The sequence below is a fragment of the Medicago truncatula genome, chromosome 8 (assembly GCF_003473485.1).
Source record: "Medicago truncatula cultivar Jemalong A17 chromosome 8, MtrunA17r5.0-ANR, whole genome shotgun sequence".
Taxonomy (NCBI): Eukaryota; Viridiplantae; Streptophyta; class Magnoliopsida; order Fabales; family Fabaceae; genus Medicago; species Medicago truncatula.
Window position 1 is genome coordinate 29368806 of NC_053049.1, and position 18085 is coordinate 29386890.

Here is an 18085-nt window from a genome sequence, read left to right on the forward strand (position 1 = left end):
ATAACATATAATTGACTCATCAAACTCCCCCATACTTGAATCTTTGCTTGTCCTCAAGCAAAAGGCATAAACATAGTAGCATCAACAGTTAAATCAAATGACAATTAAATTAAAGCACATGTCTCCTCAAGGGCTTAAATCCCAAATGTACACTAATCACAAACTCAAGTATTTCTTGAAATCTTTATTCTACCCAACGATCAAGTTTTAAGTGAGTGTGTGTTGTGAAGTCCAACCCTTTTCTTGCTCTTGTATAAGATAGGCATAATGAGGAAACATGGTCTAATCCTAGCACTAAACTAACCAAGAAAAATTCCTTCTACAATTCATATAAGAGAGATGAGAGTTTTTGAGAATCTTTGTTCTTTTGCCATATGCACATTTTAAGTTCTTTATTTAAGGAACAACATTTTCACGTAGGAGGTCGGAGGGCCTACCCCCTTCCCCAATCTAGATTCAATGGTATTCCTTAAAACATCGTCTTCACATAGGAAGTCGGAGGGCCTACCTCCTTCCCCAATCTAGTTTCAACAATGCTTTTTAAAGTTTTTCTCAAGATAACAATCACCTTCACGTAGGAAGTCGGAGGGCCTACCTCCTTCCCCAATCTAGATTCAGTGATGAGATCTTGGAATTTATTTGGCTTTTTGGCTTTTTATGATCTCCCTTATACTCACTTATACTACTGGCGCTTTGAGAATTTTTAAAGGTTAATGCACCACTAAGATTAGAACGCGTTTCCTTAAAATACCTATTCATACATTTACTCAAGGGAAGCAACTTTGTGTTTTTCTCATTGGAGAATTTTATTCACTTTAAAACAAGATGTGGTTATATCAAGAAGACTTAAAACACAAGAGTTTGCTTTTATGCACAAGAATCAACAAAATAAGAGGAGACAATGAAATTTTTTGTGTCATGATGTTTTCAATAAAAATTAGCTACTTAACTATGCCTTTTACCATAAAACAAAACAAAAGAATAAAGTTCAAGGGAGTTTGGAAACATTACGACTAAAGACACTTTATTAGGCTCCCCCCACACTTAGGAGAAGCATTGTCCTCAATGATTCAAGAGAAAAGAAAAATAAAAGAGAAGTAGAGGTAGAAGAAGAAGAAGCAGAAGAAGAAGAAGGAGAAGGATAAGAAGGGAAGAGTGGAAGAGGAAAGCTCACATTTTTATCATTGAGGTCCATATGGAGGACCTTGGAGGTGAAAGTGGTGCATCATGTTCCGAAGCATTTGGTTATTTTCTTCGGATATGCGGTTGCCCCTTTGGACATCATGCCTTATGCTCATGAGTTCGACACCTTGCCTTTGTTGCTCGGTGTTTATTCTTTCAACCTCGGTAGTCATCCATGCCCATCTTGCATCCTCATTTGTTTCATCTTCATTAGGGTCATGGTATGCCTCATCATGGTGCAGTTGTGCACCTTCCTCTTCCTGATGCAAGTGTGCATCCTCTGTTTCTTCATTAGGCTGCTCTATGTGCACCTGTGGGTCATCAGCAACATACAACAAATTTGCTTCCACCTCGGTGTTAGTTCGAGATGGGTTAGGCAATAAAATCAAGATGGGCACATTGAGTTGGAGTGTATAGACAAAGGGGACTCGAGTTTTGATGAAATTCATAGAGATGAGAGTTTCTATGTTTAGTCTATTGTTACCCTCGATCTTGTTTATCCCTAGGTCTTCACTCACACCGAATCGCCCAGCTATGTATGTTATGATACCACCAACTACTATTTCTCCCCTACTATCGGACCTATTTCCTATAAGGGAAAGGTAGTCAAGCAAGTAAAAACAAGTGTTAATGGGTTGGTTGTGCAACATAGCCCAAATCATGAAGAGTTCATCATTCCTAGTGTTCCCTAATTCTTTCCGTCCCCTGATGGTACAAGCTATAACCCTTTGAAGGTATCTAAGTACGGGGTTGTGAATGTTGCTAGCTTTGTTGGCACGTGTGTTAAATTGGTCAAGACCGGTGATTTGCTCCCAAAAGGCGGCGGGTTGATAGTTAACCGGTTTTAAATTGTGATCCCAAGAGTCGTGGATGAACCCCGCATTCGCGAAGCCCATCTCATCACAGAAGTGCTGAAGAGACATCTCATAATCAATATTCAAAAGCCAGAAAGAAACTCTATGGTTGGGGTTATCAAAGTTCAACCTATCTTTTGTAAAAACAATAGAACTTAAAAATTCATAGGTGAAGTTTTCATACCCTCTCATAGGTTTCAACATATCAACCCATCCTAGCCTTTCTAGCAATTTGAACACATTATCTTTAATACCTAGCTTATTCATATCATGGTTATCAGGGTACCTGCAAGGTTGTAGAGGTTTAGAGATTAGAAGTTTGTACCTATCCCTTTGCTTGTTGTCCCGGAAGATGATGCCATGATTTTTGGCTTGTGCTTTCTTCTTTGGGGGAGGTCCTCCGGATGAGCTTGCAACTTCCTTTCCACTTCTCTTTGAAGTCATTGCCTTGACCTTGCCTTTGGTGTGGTGGTTTGGGTAAGGGTTGTTTTGGTGGAAAAGGTTGGATTAGTGTTGTGGTGAAGGTTTAAGTGAGTTGTGGGGGTTGGGTTATGAGATTGGTGAAGAATTTTAGGTTTTTGGGTTAGGTTTAGGAGGGTTACGAATTTGGGGATGTTGTTTGAATGGATGAAATTGGTTTTTGAATGGTGGGTTATGATTGGAATGGTGTTTGTGATTGATTGGGTGGAGAAAATTTGTGAATGGGTGTGATGTGGGGGTAGTTGTAAAGGTTTGTAGTTGTATGGTTATGGAGGTTTGAGAGAGAAGGTGTGAAGTAGAGAGAAGTTTGTGTTGGAGAGTGAGGGAAGAAGAAGTCCAAAAGGTAGGGTTATATTTACCTGTGGTCGGGCACGGGCCGTGCCAACATTCTGGACCTTGGCCATTTGTTTGGTCTATGAGGGTCTGGCACGGCCGTGCCAGTGTGAGCACGGGCCGTGCCAAGGGTCTGGAAGGCTAGGCATCAAAATTTTCTGTTTTCTTGAATTTTTCTCGGACAATAACCTACAAAATAATTAAAAGAAACAAAAAACAAAAACAAAAGCAGTTAAATGCGTGGGTTGCCTCCCACGAAGCGCTCGTTTATTGTCATTAGCTTGACGTTAGGAAAGTGTCCTTAGAAAGGATCAAAGAGGTCATATTGTGTAGTTGACGCTAGAAAGCGTTCTTTCACATTATGTACTTCAATCATGTTACAAGAATAAAGAGCGGGACCTTTCATAACATTTTCCAGCTCGAACCCAATCATTGCATCACTTGCTTGAAAAACTATCCTTCCACTCTGAACATCTATTATAGCACCTGCAGTAGCTAGGAAGGGTCGTCCTAAGATTATCGGGACATCAAGGTCCTCTTCTATGTCGACCACTACAAAATCAGTCGGGATATATATCCCTTCTATTTTAACGGGTATGTCCTCGATGTAGCCAGCTAGGGGGATAGTAGAACGGTCTGCTAGTTTTAAGATCATCTCGGTCGGTTTAAGCTCTCCTATTCCCATCCTGTTAAAGAGGGATAAAGGCAACAAACTTACACTAGCTCCTAAGTCACACAAGGCCTTGTCAACGGTTTCTTTTCCTATCACACAAGGGATGGCAAAACTACCTGGATCTCTAAGCTTTTGGGGTTGCTTCTTGATGATTGCACTACTTTCCCTAGTTAAAGCTACTGTCTCCTTATGATCTATAGCCTTTTTCTTTGAAAAAATTTCTTTTAAAAATTTGGCGTATAGAGGCATACGAGATAGGGCTTCAACAAAGGGGATCTTAATGCAAATCTTTTTAAGTATGTTTAAGAATTTAGCAAACTGGGCCTCCAAGTTGAGCTTAGTGAGCCTTAATGGATTAAGAATCTTGTTCTTATCAAGTGGTGTTTTTATCGCATCCTTCTCACCTAAAAGCTTAACACTCTCTCCCTTGACACCTTTGGCTTTGGTAATGGTCTCTTCTAACTTATTGCCCCCAAGAGAAATTGCATTGACATGGGCTTTGGGGTTTATTTCAGTTTGACCAGGGAAGACTCCTGGTGTTTGAGAAGAGGTGGCCACTTGTTGGGCCACTTGGGAGATTTGGGTCTCAAGCATTTTGGTGTGTGTGGCGATGGAATCAACCTTGGTATTGAGCTTGGAGAGAGAGTCGTTCAGAGATCCGGTTTGGTTTTTTAACTCCTGAAGTTGTTTATTTTGATTCATCATGCAATTTTCCAACAGTATTTCCAAACTAGATTTCTGAGCTACTCTCTGGTTGTTTGTATAGCCAGGTGGTGCTGTTTGCCCATAGGAACCTTGAGGATTTTTGTAAAAATTTTGATTTGGCCTCATTCCTTGGTTGTATTGAGCGTAATTCAGTTGCTCAATGTTGGCAGCACTACCTAACTGACAATCAACACCTATATGACCAGTTATACCACAGATTTCACAAGGAGGGGATGCAGAAGAAGGTGGGACAACATTAACATTAAGTTTTTCAATTTTTTGTGTTAATGCCTCAACCTTAGCAGCAAGGTGGTTATATTCAGAGACTTCGTGTATACCTGCCTCCTTCTTAGAGGGAGTAGGAGTGGTGACGGCTCTTTCTTTGGTCCATTGGTAGTGATTCTGAGCCATGTCCTCAATCAAAGCATAAGCCTCCGTGTAGTTTTTGTTCATTAGAGCTCCACCTGCAGCTGCATCAACAGACATCTTAGTGGTATATGACAAGCCATTATAAAACGTGTGGACTATAAGCCACTTCTCTAGGCCATGGTGGGGACAAAGTCTAAGCATTTCCTTGAAACGCTCCCACGCCTCATAGAGAGACTCCCCATCTTTTTGATTGAAACGCGTAATTTGGTCTCTAAGCTTAGCTGTTTTAGATGGGGGAAAGAATCGGGCGAGGAATGCTCGCCTCATATCGTCCCATGAAGTAATGGAACCGACTTCTAGGGAATGGAACCAAGCGCTAGCTCTATCCCTTAAGGAAAAGGGAAAGAGATGAAGTCTTACGGCTTCTTGGTTCTCTTTTATGGTGCCACTGAGTCTAAGGAAGGAAGAAATATGGAGATTTGGATCCTCAGTGGGTGATCCAGAAAACTGGTTTTGCTGCACTAAATTGAGTAGTGCAGGCTTGATTTCGAAGTTATTACCCGCAACCGTTGGGTACACGATAATAGCTTGTGGCTCTTCCGTTGAAGGAGTAGCATACTCTTTGAGAGTACGTTCAGCCATAGCGGTATTATTTTGTGCCTCTCTCTTTTTCTTATGCAAAAATCTTTCGATCTCAGGAATAAATTCTCCGAGACTTTTACTTCTTCGCATAAGAAACCGAGAACCCAAGAAGTTAGTGGTAAAAACAAAAAGAAAGAAAAGTAGAAGAGAAGAGGAAGAGAAAAGAGAAGAGAGTTCTAATCACAAAGAAAGAATTAATTCAATTAGTTTACTCCCCGGTAGCGGCGCCAAAAATTTGATGAGATAAAACCGCAAGTGCACGGTCTTACCGAAGTAGTATAAAAGAGTATCGTTCCGACAGGGAGTAGTTCAATTTAATTAATCTTTAGAGATGATTAGAAGAGAGAAGAGATTGTAGATTGGGGGTTTTTAAACGGTTGAAAGCAATATAATGAAAGAGCCTTGGGATCGTTGGTTTCATCTAAATAACAAGTCCCTCTCAAACCGAAACCATAAGCTTATAATGTTATGTTAGACCTAATTTCTCAAGACAGTTTCTCTTAAGTTCCTCTAGCAACCAAGCCTATTTCGCTGACTTGATTACTATTGGATTTTGGTTCCTCTAACAACCAAGCCTATTTCGCTGACTTGATTGTTATTAGTTCCCTTGAAGATCGAAACTATATGTCTCAAAGATTGCAAAGCCTATTTCGCTGACTTTGCAATCCTTGTCTGAATTCACTTGTTCGAATATCAAAGCTCCACTTTCGTTTTATGAATTGATATTTGGAATAATGGACGAACAATTATCAAACCCTCCACTTTCGTTTCCACAGTTTGATAATGGTTAATCCATGTTAAGACGGTGAATTCAGATAAGAAACTAGGGTTACATAAGATTAAGGCTTAGGGTTTGGTTTGATTAGGATTATGTCATTTAGACTTATCCAACAATCCCAAGACAAGAAGAAGTCTACTCACTCATGTTCATCGTAGACATGGGGGAGAAGAGAGAAAGCATGAAAGTAAAAGACAGGAAAATAAAGGAAAGGAAAAGAACTTTATTGAAAAGCAATTGTCACTTATTGTATTCCAAGTAAAGATGAATATTTAGTGATGGCTAGCTACTCTATTTATAGTACACAATTGACTTAAAATCTAAGCAAGTATATTCCTAGAATATTCCTCGGTAGATTGTGCGCCAAAATAGAATAGCTTGGAGTCAAAGCAAAAGCAGCAAAAGGCATCTGGAGGGTGGCACGGCCGTGCCAAGGCTAGCACGGGCCGTGCCAAGCTTCTGACTTGTGGGAGATATATTTTGTTTCCCAATCTTCATATTTTTGTGTCCAATCTGCTCCAAATCCCTTTCTTTTGCTCCAAGACTCTCTCCATCCAATATTCTTCCCTGAAATATAATAAATTGCATTTTAAAGTAAACTATTCTAAAAAGGAAATAATACTAATATAAAACTAAATAAAATCTAAATAAAACTAAACTAAAAAGCATATTAAAATAACATATAATTGACTCATCAGTGCCAGGGTTTGAACAAGGTTCTTCTTAAGCAAAATGGGAAGCAAATCCGCATATTTCACCGGAATTTGGTCACACTGAGATGCTTTTCGGACCTGATTTTGAGGAATAAGCGGTTGAGAACCCTGTTGTCGAGGTCGTTCCATGCATATTGGCTGACATAGTGGTTGAGGCCTTTGCTGAACAACCGGTGGATCCTTTGTGGCCATCAATGAAGATACTAGGCTAGTTAACTTCTCTACCTCAGCCCGAAGTGTTGTTACCTCTCTACGAAGCTCGTGGACCTCTTGCTCAAGTCGATCCATTTTTCCTGTTTACACGAGTGTCTGCATATGCGAGCCGAACTTGGATGAAGACATTGACTGACTTTACTGATGGATTAACCTTTTGCTGGTAGAAACAAAATATGAGACACGTACTAGAAACTATGAATGCAAAATGATGCATGATATGCTTATGCAAAAATAGTTTTTTTTTTTTTTGAAGGACTTATCAAAGTGAATTGTAAACATTGTAGAGGAACATGGCTTCATTTTGAACATTGTAAAGACGTTGCAAACGGTTCCTTTTTCAAAAGGTAAGAACGAAACCAAGGAAAGAGTACAAAAGCTAAAGCTTAGTTAAAATTTTTGAAGTTGTATCTCTTGGTGTTCATTCTTACAAGGTCCATATCCATAATGTTTGCAAAAAACTTGTCTAAGTCCTTCAATTTTTGATGGAAAAATATATTTATGAATGAATGCATGTATGCATGGTTATACTAAAGTACATTGAATACAAGAGGAGGTTAAATTCCACAATGTTGGAGTCAAGGGTAACAACGTCATTTTGTAAGGACTATGGTTTCAAATTGTACCTGTATCACGGGTTCTACCAAGTTCCCAAATTACAACTTTCCTTATGAACATATCGGTGTATAGGACCGCTCCTAGTCCAATAACATCCATAAGTAAGTCTAGTTTAAGTGTAGTATCGCGTGTCGACCAAAGTCAAGACTGCTCTTGGTTTAGCCACCGCAATACGTCCTAAAAAAGGCCAAGATGGGTTAAGGGTGATCTAAAGGTCCTCAACGTTTAGCGGACTTCAAAAATAATAACGCCAATCACGACTGCTCATGACGACATATTATTACTTTTGAAAGACCTACGTTGAGTGGAGTTACATCACGTGTACACATATCGCAGGACCGCTCCTGGTATGGCACTATGATCGTACTCCGTCCTATCTTATGTTTCACTCAAGTCCGGGTGTAGGACTTATCTCACCACTCACGTAACACGGTGTGTAAGCAAATATTTACAAAGCATAAACAAATAGTACAGCACAAAATAAATAAAATAAGGTGGGTTTAACCCGCGTAGAATTTAAGTCCCCAGTGAAGTCGCCATTTCTGTGCTCGTGATTTTCGGATATCAAACCATTAATTGATTTAAATCGTCAATCTTTGAACTCTTGATTTTTATTCGTGGGAAGGGAAAAAATGAGTAAAAACCCTTATCGAGACTTTGGATTCGGGGGTTGGTTACGCGAAGGGAAGGTGCTAGCACCCTAAGCGTCTACGGTATTCCGTAGGAACCTCTTACCTAATTTACCTTGTGCTAAATTGATTTGCTTATTTGAAAATTATTACCTAAAAGTCTAAGTGAAAGAATGGAGGGAGAAGAAGTATGTTTTTGGTTATTTTTATTTGATTTGGAAGGATAAAAATCCTATGCCTACATACCCTTAAAGAAAAGGGATCAAAACCAATGTAGTTCACCTAAAAAATTTCTTTTTGGTGGGTTGGATTGATTTTAATATTTTTTTTGAAAATGGTTTTAAGAAGAGATAAGAGGCCTCAAGGCATGAGAAAAAAAAAACAAAGTGAGGTTGGTCAAATTTTAATTACAAGAAAATCAAGTATAATATGAATATTAATTCAATTAAGCATTTGATTAAGAAAATAAAAGAAAAAAAACACTTGGGTTACTAACCAAGGTTTATTAAGAAAAATATTTTTGAAGTTTTGCATATTTGATTTTTTTGGGAAAATGGTTTTTTCTAAACTAACGTGCTAACGTAATGGCATAATGTCACAAGAAATAAATGTGAAGTGTCGGTGTATGTGTCGGTGCATATTCTCATTTATGGATATTTACAAGGAACCTAGATACATGCTAAAACAAAAATGTAAATAGCAAGGAAAATAAAATGCATGATTATGTTACATCAAATTCCTAAATACACACTAAAAATAATAACAATAAAATAAAATGACAAAAATTAAACATGCATGAGATGATTCAAAATACTAATACAAATATACTATAACAATAATAAAAAAACAGTAAATAAATGATTAACACAAAGTAAAATATTTTTGTAAACTTTTTTAGAAAATTTTAAGCAAAAAGATGCAGAAAGTAAAAACAGTGGTGACAAAAGTAACAGTAGTGAATTTTAAAAAAATAGTGGGCTCAGACTGGATAGATCTGAACCGTTCGATGAATCACAAGGTCTACATCTAATCACAGGAAGTATCATCACAGCCACTGGATCAAATGATCCAAGGGTCACAAAACACATAGAGTAAACACTAAAAAAGGGATAAAATGACAGTGAAGCAGGGACCGTCAGATCGTAGATCCAACGGTTCCAACAAAATAGGTACATGATAATAGAAACAAGGAGGTGCACGTGATTGTTCAAACAAAAAGGAGTATAAAAATCAAATCTCAGCAAAAAAACACACATAAAACATTTCTCTTCTCTCTCTAAACAATTGTTCTCACTTCTCTCTTAACAAAACAAACAGCCGCCCCCTTATATCATCTTCTCAGGCGAGATAGTGTAACACCCCGTTACCCAAAAGTAATTAAATAACAAATACTAATCAGAGTTAAGCACCAACGGGCATGCTACATTGCAAATTCAAAATTTCTTAAATAGAAAATAAAACTATTTAATTCAACATGTTTAATAACTTCAAAATCTTGCAGCGGAAAGTTTGCATTTCAATAACAACAACAACGGTTTAAGTCTCCAACAACATCTTGGCATTAAGCCTAAACAACAATAAGTCGACCAACAAAGGGCCACATCAACAAGTTCCAAAATTTGATACATGGAAAGGAAAACAACAATAATATAATATAATAATTCCCATCCCACGTATCAGAGCCCTAGACACGACTCTTGAGCCACCACCGACTACTCAGGATCACCTGCAAGTTACCCATAGGAAGGGCAACATTTTCAAGCAGAAAGGGTGAAATTCACAACAATAAATATAGATATTAAATCTTCAATTGAATCTAACACCCTATAACATCAAATACATCATCTTGCCATTATACATAATTAATTCACAAGCAACAACAACATCATTAGATTCCACTCATCAAGTAGGTATAGAATGTACATATTTACCTACAACATCATCATCATCAAAGTAACAATTACAATCAACAACTACGACTCATGCAAATGACATGACAACACTGCTAAGACAACACCTTAGACTTCTCAAATATGCAAATATGCATGTGGTACCAAACAGGACCGAAGCCCTCACCGCTTTTGAATGGTTAAAGCATTCATCAGGACCGAAGCCCTCACCGCTGTTGAGCAACTAGTACTCCAGGACATGAGTCCTCACCGCTGTTTTATGCATATGCCATGGACCTACTTGTGTATATCTACATACAACTGACCATGCAATGCAAACTCCATGTGACTCCACTTAAACAACATGTATGATTAATAGTTAAAACATACATTTCATTCCTCAACATCAATCAACAATCAACAGAGATTCAACTATCCAGAAAAATGCACAATTTATCTTAATCATGTTCATACATCAAGCTCCATTCAAAACGTTCAAACAGAATTCAACAACTCAAAGATATTAGTAATCAACAACATCAATTAGATTAGCTTAGATACATTGAGAGGCTATACCCTTATAGACAACTTCCATCCCTACCCCAAGGACCACTCGTGAACTCATTAGACCCTTAAACAACGTTATATCTTTCCTAAAAACATCTCTATAGGTTTAGGATAAAGTCCCTACACTTAGGAAGAAGTTTGGAAGCATTTGGAGTGAAGAAAATTGCATTTTAGAGTTTATGGTAAGACAACATCAGTCATACTAAAATTACACATTTTCTGTCAAAATCGCCTCATGATTTCTAGAATCGCCTCATGTTTCTGACAGCATCAGACATACTAAAATTACACATTTTCTGTCAAAATCGCCTCATGATCACTAGAATTGCCTCATGATTTCGACAGCATCAGACATACTAAAATTACAGATTTTTCTGTCAAAATTGCCTCATGATTTCTAGAATCGCCTCATGATTTCGACAGTATCAGACATGCTGAAATCACAGATTTTCTGCGATTTTCTACCATGGGAACCTCCTTTGCTCCATCTCTTAACCCTAAACTCTCCAAAATCATCCATAAACATCACCATATGATTACCCTATCATTAAAACGTTAACCCATCACTAACCTACCTGATTAACCACTCTTTTCACCATTCAATTCTATGGTTTCTACACTTTTTCATCCAAAAATCAATAATCAAAACCTAATCCCAAATTCTCCAATTTCTACCAGAAACATGTTAAATCCAAAATCAGAATTACAATCTATACTATTGAAAGTAAACCTCACCCTTACCTTAAATTTGCAGAAGAAATGCACAGCAAAAATTCAACTCTTGGTTCTTCCTTGGTTCTCTCTTGCTTGCTCCCAAAACTGGTTCTACGTGAAACTGATTCTAACTTCTCTGTATAACTTCCCACTCAAAAGTAACTCCCTTCTAATTACACTTAACTCCCCATAATTTCTAATAACTCCTATTAATTCCCCAAACACCAAAATAATCATTATTTCATACTTATTCTAATTATTATTAAATAAACTATATAATAAAATGATACACCACATAAATCACCCAAAAATCACACATATATATATATATATATATATATATATATATACTCCACATAAATCACCAAACATCATATAAATATATATATATATACACTCCACATACATCAAAATAATTAAATATAACAACTAGGACGTTACAGATAGTGTTTTCCGACGCGGTGGCCGGTGGTGGCACCACCGCGCCGGAGTTCAAACTTACTCCGATTCAAAAATTTCTTGTAGTTTTAAACATCCTTTTGCGTGCTGGTTTCAATTCTTAAAACAAATTTTCAAAACAAAACACGGATTTACATAGATCTACAAAACAAAATTCGAAAAAAAAGGATGAACAAAACTCTTACCCTTTGTTACTTCTCGTACCGGTTCGGCTTACCTCTTCCTCTACGGTTCAGATCCGGTTTGGCTCGGTATGTATTCCGGTTCAGCCGGTTCGATTCTGTTATCACTTTCTTCTCCTTTCACGATCCGGTTCAAGCTTTGTTCCTTCTTGCTGCTCAGTTCCGAATCAGCTTGGATTTGAATGTGACTTTGGTTCCGTTTCTGTTAGTGTATGGTGATGAACACTGTGTACATGTTCTTGAGATTCTGGAGAAATCCTTTGGAAAAAAAAATGTTTGATCTGAACAGATCTGAAAATTTGGGAGAATTAGGGTTCTTGAGTTTGACTGTGCGGCTACGGTGTCAGTGTGTACAGTGCAGCCTCCTCTTTTCTTTTTGCAGGTTTTTATTTTATAGCATTATGGTTGAAGAGAAAAAGGAATGGAAACAAAAATTTGACCCTATGAATCTGCCTATCTATCTGAATATGAGGCGTATGAAAAAAATATTTTTTTGGACCCTTGCTGGGATTTTTCGGACTCATTGACATTATAGCACAAAAACAGAAAATAAACTATTAAATACATAAAAAAAAAGTAACCAATTTTAAAATCAAAATTAAAATTAAAACTAATAAAAGATGGAAATTGAATACTGAAATAAAAAGAAAATAAAGAGAGAAGATGGCCCTACTCGGAATCAAAAAATGAGGTATTTTAAAGTAACCTCTTTGTCGAAATTTCGTCTGAAACGACAAAAATTTCCGACATTAAAAATACGAATAAAATGGGTAAGAATAGAGAAAAGTGGTCAAAATTTGGGGTATGACAATGTTCAAATATCACTACTCATAAAAAAAATACATTGTAGAATGCATTTTTGGTTTTTGTCGCCATTTTAAACCCTTAGAACATCCATTTTAAAAATAATTATGTTACCTCTAGGCATATAGTTTTACTTGTATGTAATAATCTTCATAATAATGTTTTTACTTTTATAATTTACTTTAAAGTTTGTTTATATTCTATGGATGAAAATTGTATTATTATTATTATTATTATTATTATTATTATTATTATTATTATTATTATTATTATTATTATTATTATTATTATTATTATTATTATAGTTATTATTATTATTACTATTATTATTATTATTATTATTATTAATACTATTACTACTACTATTATTATATGCAAATAGTTTAGTTTGCGTACAAAAGATATCACAAGAAAGAATGTCACTTAAAAACAATAATAAACTACTTTAATAGATAAATACAATATATGATTATTTAGATCAATTGTTAATTCTGATTATATATTTAGTATGGTTCTAGAAAAACATTGGAAAGATTTGTTAGGCCTAACTCAAGTCATGACTAAAATTAATCTTCAAAATTTTAACCGAACTACAATTGTCTACCCATTCAATATCAATCCTCCAACTCAAGTCATGACTAATAATAAAAATTGAATAAAAATGTCAAGGGTGAGGTATATTAAAGATTTGATTTTTCTAATAATAAATTGTAATGGGAATGGATGGTAAGAGAGAAAATGTCCCTAGCTAGTCCTTATGGATGGTCGTTTGCTCTCTCTCTCTCTCTCTCTATATATATATATATATATATATATATATATATATATATATATATATATATATATACACAAAAGCTTCAATCCTTCTGTTATAGGGTTTTTGATTAACTTGTTGAATCCATATTTATAAAGCGAATATTCTGTTTTTTTCTTCCTCCAAAAATCTAGTTAGGGTTTATCCGATACACAACTCATAAATCAAAATTGAATAAAAATGTCAAGGGTGAGGCATATTAAAGATTTGATTTTTCTAATAATTACATGTAATGGGAACGAATGGTAAGAGAGAAAATGTTCTTAGCTAGTCATTATGGATAGCCGTTCTCTCTCTCTCTCTCACTTTCTATATATATATATATATATATATACACACACACAAAAGCTTCGATGCTTCTGTTTTTGGGTTTTTGATTAACTTGTTGAATCCGTATTTATCAAGCGAATATTTTGTTTTTTTCTTCCTCCAGAAATCTAGTTAGGGTTTATCCGATACACAACTCATAAATTAAAATTGAATAAAAATGTCGAGGGTGAGGCATATTAAAGATTTGATTTTTCTAATAATAACCTGTAATGGGAATGAACGGTAAGAGAATTATGGAAGGTCGTTTGCTCTCTCTCTCTCTCTCTCTCTCTCTCTCTCTAACTATCTCTATCTATCAATCTACAAAAGCTTCAATCCTTCTGTTTTATCTTTTATGGTTTTGATTAACTTGTTGAATTCTTATTTATCAAGCGAATATTCTGTTTTTTTCTTCCTCCAAAAATCTAATTAGGGTTTATCCGATACACAACTCATAAATCAAAATTGATAAAAATGTCAAGAGTGAGGCATATTAAAGATTTTTTATTTTTCTTATAATAAACAGTAATGGGAACGAATGGTGAGAGAGAAAATGTTCTTAGCTAGTCCTTATGGATGGTCATTTGCTCTCTCTCTCCCTCTCTCTCTCTCTCTCTCTCTCTCTCTATATATATATATATATATATATATATATATATACATATACAAAAGCTTCAATCGTTCTGTTTTAGGGTTTTTGATTAACTTGTTGAATCCTTATTTATCAAGCGAATATTCTGTTTTTTCTTCCTCCAAAAATCTAGTTAGGGTTTATCCGATACACAATCTTTGATTGTTATTTGATAATAAATTGAGTTTATGTGCATTGTGCGGAGCGGTTGCGGAATATTTGAGGAGCTTAATTGATTCAATTGCTACAATATTGTGGTGTCTCATGGCTTTTGGACGATGGCGTACAGCACCATTTTATTTTTCAATTGATTAATACAACTTGTTCAGAATTTTTTTTTATCCACGCACCTTTGTAATGGTAGAAAACACATATATGAGATAAAACATGAGGAAGTTTGATGGTCATACACTTATGTAAAATAAGATGTCATAGGTTTATTGAAAAACTAACAAATTATTCACAAGAAAAAAAAGAACGCACAGAAAATTGTTCATAAAAATCTTGATATAAGATTCAATAGCTAGATATGCAGAATTGAGATGAAAAATACAATTGCTAATCAATTATTATGAAATAATGTCAGCCATTAACACCCCATCTTAACAATTATTATGAATTAACCAAGACCATTAATTATTTTAAAATGAAGGGCCATGATTTGGAGTATGTGTTTAGACTTACTCTTAGAGTAAATGAATCTCTTCTGATATACTCCCTCCGTCCCTATATGTAACAACCCATTTGATTTTATTTTTGTCCCTAAATGTAAACTTTTTTTTAAATTACTAGATGTATTTATTATTTTTTTCCTAAACATACCCCTAATTAATACTACTAACTTATCTTGAAATATGTAAAGTCAAATTTAATATACATACAAACAAAGGACAATTTGGTAATATTAACACACAAAATAGACACATTAATTACATTAACAACTTTTCTTAAGAAATGTGAAAAAGGCAAAGGGGGTTTACATATAGAGACGGAGGGAGTATATATATAGGTATTTTATAAATTGATTATTCGAATTACACAAATCAAATGGTGTTGTGTTTCTTTATTCGGTGCAATTTTATTCATTGGGTGCAATTTGTTTCCGTCAAATTTTCATCCACATCAACAATAGTGTTCCCGTGATATTCATGTAGAAAAATGTAAACATAATCGTCATAGTCAAATTATTTGGCCAAATGGTGCACCGCTATAAATAGAAGTGTTGTGTGCAATATTGTTGTTGAAATCGCGCCTTAAATCCCAAACTCTAAGGTATTGCAACTTTACTCACTTTAACGATTCAAATTCACAGCAAAATCTTAAAATACGTGCAAAACTCTAGTAAAATCGCATCAAAATTGCACAAAATCGTGAAAATAAAGCAAAATCGAAGGAGTTTAAAGGATTCCATCCATTTTTATGATACCGGTAAACTTTGGTCCGGTTCATCAATTGACCCAGTTTGTACTGGTGACCCAGTTCTATAAACACGTAAAAGTCAACAAAGTAACTAATTATTTCATATCACATTGTCTCTTCACCATAAGAGATTGATGAACATGAACAGGTTGATATATTGTGAGATAATCCATATAATTGATGCTTTTTTCGTGATTTATGATTGCATCTAGGCTTTGCCCTTGAGTATTTTGTTAGGCATCTAGTCTTTTTCCTTGAAACTTAATAGTCACTTACATCAAGTATTTGTTTCAAGTACTTTGTCTAGGTTGTTCAACATTATTATGACTAGTAAAGAATATTCGGCTTCTAGGCTTTGAGTCTATAAATATTTAATTTATTTATATATGCAATTTTTTTTTAATAACATTTATATATGCAATTTATAACATATATTTAGCATGAATTTATAACATATATTTAGCATGATTTTTTGTTTTTGTAGAATCCATCAATTTTGATTGCGATTTTACGATTTTTGATTTTGCTGATCCCTTTCAACCTGAACTAAAATCACGACTTTGACAACCTTGGTGTGCAAAACTCCCCGTCATTTGGAATTCTTTGGGACATTAATAGTAAAGATACGTAAAATCATGCGTTTTAACTTAGGAAGAGGCTTTTACGAGTTCACCTTTTCTTCCCTCGAAGATGTTCAAAGTGTCAGATCTCTCAACTCTTGGAACTTAAGCCCTAAGTATTAAAACTCATTCTTGGAGTACAAATTTTTTCCCTAGTCTGCAACAATAATATGCATCTCAAGTTTATGTCAGAATTTATGATTTAGGTCAAGAATATTGGCTGCCCAACATTATATTTGCAATCGCAAGTAGCTTGTTACTCCTATTTTTTTGGATGCAACAACTAATAAATCTATGTTTGAGCAATCATTTGGTCACTACGCGCATATTTAGCTTATGTGGATTTAACTTTTGATCTTAGAAATTGTGTTCTTATGGAGAAAATAACAACGATAATATTTTACATACGTCTGTTGCTCATCATCAGGAAGATACTTCCTCCTTTGAAGGATCTGAATTTTTTTATGATACGGATGAGGAAGTAGAAGATATAGAATTGATGAACCAGAAGCTAAAATTATAGAAAGTATGGTTTAGGTTTAGGGTGGCAACAACGGATTCCCTAAGTGGTGCAACCAGATGTCCAAATATTTAAAGAATTTTTTCTGGTTTGGAAGAAAAGGGTGCAATTAGTAATGACCCTCAGATGCAGTATAACCATGAGTGTGAGAAGTCTAATGATGTTGATCACGAGCAAAATTTTGGTGCAGAAAATGTGCAAAATTATGATGAAACGGTTAGCTCACACTATGTGGAAAATAGAAGAGATGGTAACAACAAAGAGGAAGAAAATAACTGTGAATATTTTCAATTTGCAAGTGGTTTAAAGTCTAAAAAAGGTCTTATAATAAGAAGAAGAAAAAATATAACAAAGGCTCTCATGGATCCCAATATATGGTAGTATCTCTAAACCCTACTCAATTAAGTCTATATATTGGAACATTAGGGGTATTGAAAACTCCCTTTCTAAGTTGGACTTTAAAAGGCTTTGCGATCTTAACACAATCCGATGTGTTCTTTTTTATCATGGAGCCTTGGTTGAACTCTAGTGTTTTTCTCTAGAAGACTGATATCTCAGTTAAATCTTTTTTTTTTTTTGCTATAAATTGTAGAGGTTCTCTTCTTAATTTATGTTTATGGTGCTTATGTTATGTTAATTAAAATCTAACTATCCTTGTGGTTTTATATCAACATGTCTCTTTTACATTTTAGAGTGTTACTTTTTCCACTCTACTGTCTTCTCACGCGCCCTGCAAAAATTTCAAAAATACCCCTGTTAGTGCTTTTCAGATTTTATTGGTGATTGTACAACACTATTCTTGAGGCCCATGAGAACTATGGTAGACATGCTCCTCCTAGCTAGAATTGCCATTTTTGAATTTCTGGAATGGTTGAATTCCAATGATCTGTTGTATCTTCCTACTAGAGGTGCTTCTTTTACTTGGTTTAATGGGAGAAGAGGTTCTTGCCACACTAAAAAGCATCTTA

At 35.2% G+C, this 18085-nt stretch overlaps 1 non-coding gene across 1 annotated transcript; it reads left to right on the plus strand.

The window, feature by feature from the left end:
• The first annotated feature begins 4768 nt into the window (after positions 1-4768).
• On the plus strand, positions 4769-4875 carry LOC120577767 (small nucleolar RNA R71). The gene has a single exon (XR_005643749.1). It is a non-coding gene; the product is annotated as a small nucleolar RNA R71 (small nucleolar RNA).
• Positions 4876-18085: the final 13210 nt, after the last annotated feature.